Consider the following 9,161-nt stretch of genomic DNA (forward strand, 5'->3'; position numbering starts at 1 on the left):
ATATATGTTTGGCAAATGGGAAAGACATTAAGAGAAGGGGGGATGGAATGAAAACACTCAAGATGTGTCATGAACATGTTCCAACTACCCACCATGAATATACTCATTATGTGCTCCAAAATGTACAATTAGAAAAAGTAAATATTTTTGTAAATAAACTTACTTTTATTCTATACACCTACAGAAAAGTAAATAAACCGAATAAATAACACCTTTTTATCACCCAACATTCCTATCAGATGCTCAGGGGGTGGACTCAGGCTGGAGAAGTGAAAGAAGACTATTTCAAACTACATTCACATATCTCTGCCACAGGAAGTTCTACTTACAGAAGGGAAAAGTTTACCAGGAAAGAATTCAAAGCTTTCCTAAGCTAGGTCAAGCCCATTCTGCTCCAGATCCAACAGTTTTGTTTCCCTGAGGGGAAAAAATTGAACAAATGTATAAGTAAACAAAAGAAATTATTAGATGAGTAGATTTCTAGGACATAGGTTAGAAGTGTTTCAGCAAGGGATAGGAGTAGAGATGGGGGGAAGACTATTTTTCCTTAATTAGGGAGACAAATGAAAAGGCCACCTGTGAGAGACACAGTGCCACTGAAGATGGATTTAATCAGAAAATTAAGTGATGCTGTTGTTCCCCTATGTGCTGCAAGCACACCAATAAATGTCCAGGTTAATGGTAGTGAGTTAAAAGTAAAAATAAAAAAAACCTATAAGACACAAATTATTTGTAAAATCTATAAGCCCAAGAGGAGACAAAAAAGCAAGGACACCACAAAATCTAAATAAGGCTCTTGCACTCGTTGCTGTAAACATGTTAAACATGGTTAAACTGCAAGCCAGACCGACATCTTACATAAATAATTATATCAAAGCCCTACTTATCTCATTACTTAATACATGTTCAGCTTTAAAAAAAATTAAAGCAAGACATATATACATTATGAAGAGGCAAAGCACTAATGAGAGCAAGCTTAGACATGACACAGACTGTGGATGTCAAACTTCTCTCTTGCTCTCTCTCTCAGTGGACGCGTGGCTAGGGATATTTTGGGGATGTTGGTAGTGAAATTAAATATCCCTTTAAGTTCAAAACCTCTAGAAAATTAAGGTTACAGGGACAAAGGAAAACATTAACAACCTACCTGCAGGCTATACTCCAGCGTTGCAGAACTCCTTCAAAAGTGACTTAAAAATTGGGTGGCATGAATAATAAATATGAGTGCCAGTGAATGTCCCATGCTCAGAATAAATAGGCTGCGGTTTATGAAACACAGTTGTAGAGAAAACAGGTGCTACCTGGGTCCCTATGTGAGTGGTTCATGGTCTATGGAGATTAATATAATACCTAGGCAGGAAATAACACGGGACAACAAAAACCAGGAATCTTCTGTGCTCTTATTGTTCATTATGTGTCAGCTCTTCTTATCAGTTCTACAAGCTACGCAAATAGTGATGCACGGACTCTGGAGTACTCCATGGGCTTGAGAATAAATCTAAACTCAACTTCACTGATGGTTCAAAGTATGTGAGAACTGGTACTGCAAACTGGTAGATCTCTTGATGTTCCTGGCCAAATGGCCAGAGAATGAAGAAGCGAAGAGAAGAAAGCTGAGGTCAGGTAGAGCCCTATCTCTGGATAGGAAGAAAGGCACAGCCTGAGGACTGCAGAGCCTTTACTTAGACACTCAGGAAGTTGATGTCGATTTCAACCCCTCTGCCTAGCAACCTATTTACAAGTTGGAACAGCTTGTTTACTCAGCTGGAGGAGCTCTCCACACCCTCGGGGTCAGCTTTGTCTTAGTGAAGCACCTATGATCGATTCCAGCTGGAGCACTCCCTAAAGATTGGTTAAAAATAATTTGTGGAAGTCATTAAAAAAAAAGAGTAGACACTATCAATGAAAAAAATCAAGTTCTTTCCATCTAAGTTGAAGAGAGAAGAAAGTACAATAATACCACAATATCTGCTTAATAACTCATTTTAAATACTACTGCAATGAAAATAAAGGTAAAAATATTAAGTATAAAAAGGATGAATTTTCAAGGTCATTTTCCCAGGTAATGGAATTATGTACATAGAAAAGTTGAAGGCATATATTTATGAAGCATTAAATTTAAAATTAAATATGTTTGATAAAAGTCAAATTATATATATAAATAAATATATTTTATGTTCCATTAGAAACAAAATAAAGGTTGAAAATTAAATATAATTTATGAAAGCATGAACTATGTAAGAAGAAGCATAACAAAACTAATGAAAGAAAACATTTTTGAGAAAAACTAAAGAGAACCTAAATAAATTATCCATCTGAATTGGATATTTCCATATTCCAGAGAGATCTGTTCTCCTTCAGCTGTTCTATAGATTCAATATGATCTTTATCACAACCTTAGCAGGATTTGTGAAGTTTATAAATCTATCATAATAGTTTATATTAACACTCAAAGAATCATATATAGCCAAAAAATATAACGAGATAAAAGTTAAGGCTCCTAATTCATAATTATTTCCTATCCCAGAATTCTGAATTTACATTTTAACTCATAGAAGAACCTTATAGCCACAGAATTAGTGAAGCTGTGGAGTTCACCTTGTCTTTACTTTTCGTTATAAGCATCCGTACCCTCACTTTTTATTAGTGATCAGAATTCACTTTGAACTGTTAAAAACAGTTCTTTTCCTTCTTTCTGTCCTGGTATTTTCTTTTTTTAATATTCTGGCATTTGTCAGTATCTGTAAAACTTCAGTATGAAAGCATTGCTGATGTTTATTTTATGGATATTGGCTTGTTTTTTTTTTTTTAAGATCAGAACTTTTGACAAATGTGATGAGAGCGACACGTGCATTATTCCATTATCTTCATCACTTACTCTACCCAACCCAAACACACTCTCTAGGAAACTGTTGCTCCATTTTGCAAATATAATCTGCGTATCTGTCAAATGAGTAGGATTTAGTGTTCATCTCTGAAAGAGGGAATATCCTCTTTCACCTGCTGTTACCATGGTGTAAATTTTAAAAAATTAGAATTTGTCACTTACAAAGTGGTTTGAGTCTAACAATTTAAGCCTTAGTACAGTGTTTTACAACTCTTATGGCCAAGTAATTAAAATAATAAATTGGAATAATCTTCAAACTGATATTGAAAAGAAAACATTAATAAAAATATTAATTTGTATTAGAGTTTTACAAATTTAATTTGTAGTAGAATTTTAAAGGCATTTAATTAGAAAAAAGAAATGAGAGGAAAGATGGAAGGGACTGAAGAAAATAAAAAAAAGAGTAAAGGAGATTTGAAGAAAAAAGCAAAGTGGGTGCTTCAAGACAATATTTCTTCAAAAGACATTTGTAGCTATAATTTTGCATTACTGAATCATTTTTTTCAATATAATCATCTTAATATTTGAGTAGATTTCTTCATTTAACTTTAGGAATTTTTTTCCAACGTTAATAATATTTCAAAAATTTTTATTTATTGGTTTTTATCTTTCATCTTCCCTGTAACAATTTGTATATTTTTCATTGCACAACTTTGTTTCATTTGATTTTCCTATATGTCATCAATCTTATGCTTTTTTCCTGATTTTAAAATAACTTACCTTTAATTTCTTAAAATAACTTCTCTAAATTTTCTTTTTTCCTTTTTTTTTTTTTAGAAAACTGCCTTTATTCTATTAGTTGGAAAAATTAACTGGTATAGAAAAAAAGGTGTTTTTCTATTAATTTTATTGAGCAAGAAATAGCAATGAGACAGTTTCAAAACAGGTTAGTAGGACATTTACAATAATTAATACATTGCATATTGTTGTCTTTGAAGTAGTTATTCATAGCACAAGATGCAGACATGATATCTTGTCTAAACACTATTAGTTCAAAACTTTCTCCCCATTGAAATAAAAGAAAGTAGCTGTATATCTATGCTATTTTGTATATACAAATATGTATATATATACACACACAAATATGTATATATATATATATACATATTTTTCATTACAAAATGCTCCTTTGTTTATATCCCCTTTTTCATCTACTTTTGTCAGAGATGGGTATTCCATTGCCATTCAAATATTGTAGATGCATGAATTCAGCAAAATATTCCAATATAGTCCAGGAGTCCATAATAATAGTGGGTCATCCTCAGGACTGGCAATGTCAGAAGTTGTTGACTTGAGCCCTTTACAGCTCAACAGTAAAGAGAGGGCAAGGAGAAAAGCTAGGAAACATGACAGGGGCAAAACCATACATTTATATACACAAGATGGAGGCAATGATCCTGAGAATCTCCATCAGGTTTTTGAAACTAGCAGTTAATTGGTAGATTTCTCACGCTGACTAACTATATATGCTGATTTCTATAGAATAAGCAACTGTACTGAAGAGCAATGTGTAATGCTAGGGTCATGCTTGGAATGCCTGTCATTCTGGGCTTCTAATGCATACTGCTTCTAATGTCATATCAATACTGCTATATTGTCTCTCAAGCAAATGTTTGGGTTATTTTAAAAAAACAAAAGGTAATAAATGAAAACAAGATGCAAGAGAAAATTTCAGTCAGCTGGAGAGATGGTAAAAACCAAGTACCATCCCTGAGAACTGATGGCTTCTAAGAGAGGGTACCTCAGTAGGTGAGGAGAAAAGAGCGCTGTGAATTAGAGCCAGACCCTGCATCCTGGATGAGAAAGGCTATGCTGTCTTCAAACAAATTCCTACTTACTAGCCCAGTTCTGGCAAAGGGCACTAGGATATGTGGGGCCAAAAAGGGGCAATAGCTTTCTTATAACAGACAAAGTGAAAAAAAAATGGGAATTTTAAGAAATGAATTTTTCATCTCACTTTATTTCCAAATATACTTTCTTGTTAAAAAACGAAACAAAACAACCACCAACATTCTTTGTGGTAGTGACAAGTATCAGTATTAGGAAATCCAATTATACAAAAATACTATATCTAGTCCGTTGTAGATGTATTTATTTTTGGTAACATATATTAAGTGAACTACTTACATGGCTAACTAGGAGGTAACAACATGAAACCACAGAACCGTAACTCTGCCACAGCTGCAGGGACTTGGAGCTTCTGGCTGGGCATGTTTTCAAAACAACTGTCTGTCCACCCAGAGCTATGCCAATAACTCCATGAGGAGTAAGACTCTGAAACGGGGGCTCTTCAGAATTCCCTGCAACTGACAGATTAGAGAAACAGGACAGGTTAGTTATAAAGCAGTTGTAGCCTAATTCACAAAAATTACCAACTATCTCAAAAGAAGCAAGAAGTTAAGAAATTCTGTGAATTAGCACCTGGTGTTTCAGGGGGAGTGCAGCAGGGCTGTTGGAGCAGTGTCGGAAGGGTCCTGGCAGGTCACATGGGTTGGACATTATTATTAATGATCATTTGGCTTCTAAATACTGGTAGCAAGATGACTTCTGATTTATAATCTTAGGTAAATTTTGGTAAATGAAAAAGGCCAGTAATCATACACTAAGATTAATAAACAGCACTTCAAAATTAACCGCATGAGGGCTGTGCTTGCAGCAAGGTTTTACAAGACAAAGCACACAGATTTTTTCATCCCACACCTGGCTTGCAGAGCAGCTCTCTTGGGCATTTCAAAAGCCTCTCTCACTCCATCTTTGGTCTTCGCTGAGCACTCCATGTACCCAAAGGCACCAATCCTGTCTGCCACATCTCTGCCTTCCTCAGGTTTTACTGGCTCCTGCTTCATCTTGGCTAACTCCCATCTTGTTTGCTCATCATTCTGAAGGTCCTTCTTGTTCCCAACCAGAATAATGGGTACATTGGGAAAGAAATGCTTCACTTCTGGAGTCCATTTTTTTCCTAGGACGTTTTCTAAACTATCAAGGCTGTCAGTGGAGAAACACATCAGTATGATATCGGTGTCTAGATAGGAGGCCTCAGGCAATCATAATCTTCCTGTCCAGCTGTGTCCCACAAAGCCAACTCTATCTGCAGCTTTCCATCCACTTTAATACCTGCCGCATAGTTCTCAAACACCGTGTGAACATATATTTCTGGAAACTGGTCTTTGCTGAAGACTATGAGCAAGCATGTCTCAGAATGCATTATTATGTCTCAGAAAGCCAGTGATCACCAGTGATCACCAGTGATCATCAAATGCATTCTGTGAAATAATCTCCTTACTCATGACTCACTAAAACTACTGAAGTAAGACTTTATAAATAAATCTTATTAGGAACACCATTCCCTAGCACATAAATACGATTTTGAACACATTCCGAATCAGGAATTTCTCCCCAGTGAATCCCAGGAGTCAGGGCATGATGGAGGAGCATGCCTAGCTCTCAACAAGCTCCATCACCAATGATCACCAGTTTCTTTCGGATGGGAGCCAGTACTTACAACAATGCAAAATGCACAGCCTGTGTAGCAAACTTGTACAAAGTACTTCAAACTTCTCAGATGATGGCTCAACAATGACCCCTGAGTCAGACCTCTTCACACCAAGCATGCCTGTCTGTGAGCCGCAAACTCACAGACTAGGGCAGATAACTCCAGAGGCAAAGGCAGACTGCTGAAAGAACTGATGGAGGGTGACAGACTCTGGAGTCAACTTCTCTTAATTCTCTGATCATTCTTTTTTTGTTCTGTATTTTCCCTTAATTTCTAATTACTTTTCTTTATGCCGTATATACATTTTGAGATGTCTCTTTCAAAAAGAACATTGCATTTTTAAATGGTAAGGAAAAATAAATTGTGCTGTGAAATAGATATATAGTTAATGTTTACATTAAAAGTATAAATATAATCATGTAATATATGGTTAATGTGTAGTGAGCCAATGTAATTGCTACTAAAATATAATATAATCAAATGCATTCTGTGAAATAATCTCCTTATTCATGACTCAGTAAAACTACTGAAGTAAGACTTTATAAATAAATCTTATTAGGAACACCATTCCCTAGCACATAAATATGATTTTGAACACATTCGGAATCAGGAATTTCTCCCCAGTGAATCCCAGGAGTCAGGGCATGATGGAGGAGCATGCCTAGCTCTCAAACACCGATGGCACACACAGAAGTGCTGCTCAGAGTGCAGCCTTGGGCTGGGGTTGACGCACATATTTTTCTTGTTTTCCCCATGAAGAGATGAGGTCAGAAATAGAGATTGAGAATTTATATATCTTTATAGCAATTTGAAAGTGTGATTTATGTCTACTGGTGCTCATAAAAATTTGACACTTTATTTTACCTACCACTTTTGTTTACTTTTCCTGTAACTCACTGATAGTGTATTTTACTCACTACTTTAGTGGCTGGCAAGATAGCTCAGCAGACTAAGCACTTGCTTAGGGAAGCACAGTGACTGGGGTTTGATCCCTGGCATTATGGGCACCATCCCTAGGCACACTAATCCAGCCACGGTGTCCAGGCTTGGTGGCCCACACCTGTAATCCCTGCACTGGGGAGGCTGAAAACAGGAGGATCACTATGAGTCTGAGCTGCATAGTGAGACCCTCTACCAAAGACATTTAGAAAACTAAAAATGAAACTAAGTACTTTAATAAGAACCAACGCACTAATCTCTGAAAGATCACATATTAAAAATAATGTGGATTGTTGATTGATGTGGATTCATCACATCTAGTTTGGGAAGCTTCGGTATAAGGAAGGCCAATCTAAGTTACCATTATAGTGACTCTGTCACTTCTGTTAATATTCTGGAAATGTATATGCTCCCTGCAAACTTTCTGCACTTCAAATCGTACTCTGGGCATTGTAAGGTTAATGTGGGTGCTGAGCCAGGCCATATCATATGCTAGATGCTTCAGGAGGCTGTGAATGTCTCCTGCCCATTTTATTATTTTACACACTAAGCAGGGGACAAAATGTTAATGTGTCATTTGCCAATAATAATGCCAAAAATTGAGAAAATAATTTATAAAACCATATTTCAGTTTTCTCTTTCACAGCTATTTATTACCTCTCAGCTGGAGGGAAAGCCTTCAAAAATCAAGGTGGTTACTGCAAAATTCCACACTGTGCTACCCTCATGCACCTATACTGGTGGATGGTGGCAGGTGGGGACTCGCTTTGCTATGAGGGACTTGCTTTGCATCTAGGGTGACATTCTACCCTGAAGGAGAGGTTAAAGCATAACCACAACCTGTTTTCCCCTTATTTCTTTAGCCTGAGGCAGCCATCCTGACTGTGTGAATCAAAGAGAACACTACCAGCACACAGCTTCTCCAACAGTCACTACCATTAGCATTTTAATAAAGCCTGCCAAGCTCTCATTTCAAGATGTCAGTTTCTATAACTAGACAAGAAGATTGTCTGTGGCTAGCACTTTCCAACGTTTTTCCAAGCATGCTGAATATAAAAACACTCTGTGTTGTTTTAATAACACAGTTCGTGACTTAAAAACTTACAGTGTCATCTTGGGAGAGCCAGTAATAATCTGGGTGGGAGCTTGTAAGTGGGAAAGAGACATAAAAGGGTTTGGGCCAGAATCTGAGCTACGCATGATCTGCTCCTGTCTGTGTTAAGAGGGTTGAGGCCAAGGGTCAGCTTGGGTGGCTGTCTTGGCTTAATTGACTTACTGTTGTATTTTTAACTAAGTAAAAATATTAAAATCATATGTAAAGCATGCAATGACATATTTTCAGTCTATAAGAATCCAGTTTAATCACTTTGGAGAGTTGAGAAGACATAAAATCTAAAATATTTTACTTTTATAATGAAAAATACAATGTAACCATTTCACATAACAGATCTGGAAGCACTAAGAAGACAACTTATATTAAAATTTAAAACTTCACTGTAATTATTTCACGACCTCCACAGCTACTGGGGATCTTGGCCCAGCAAGCTAGCACAACGAGTGAAGTTGAGATCCCTCAGTTGTTCTACACATGTAAGAAAATGATACTTAGCAAAGGATATTTAGTGCTAGAAAGAGTGCATCATCAATAAGAAGACATGTATGTCCGTCATAGAAACATCATGAAACAGATACTGGTTTTTGCCTTAAAGATTTTGTGTGCGCAAATATTTGCAAGGAATAATTTCCTTCCTTCCTCTCTCCCTCCCCTTGTTTTTCTTTTCACAAAATTTCCCTAAAGACTTATGTTTTATTATTTTCTGAGTTTTTTTTTTTTTTTTTTGC

At 36.3% G+C, this 9,161-nt stretch overlaps 1 pseudogene; it reads right to left on the bottom strand.

Annotated features, from left to right (window-relative positions):
• Window positions 1–5,550: 5,550 nt before the first annotated feature.
• On the bottom strand, window positions 5,551–6,384 carry LOC101564371 (annotated as a pseudogene).
• Between the last annotated feature and the right edge of the window lie 2,777 nt (window positions 6,385–9,161).

This window comes from Octodon degus, unplaced genomic scaffold (assembly GCF_000260255.1).
Source record: "Octodon degus isolate 3935 unplaced genomic scaffold, OctDeg1.0 scaffold00127, whole genome shotgun sequence".
NCBI lineage: Eukaryota > Metazoa > Chordata > Mammalia > Rodentia > Octodontidae > Octodon > Octodon degus.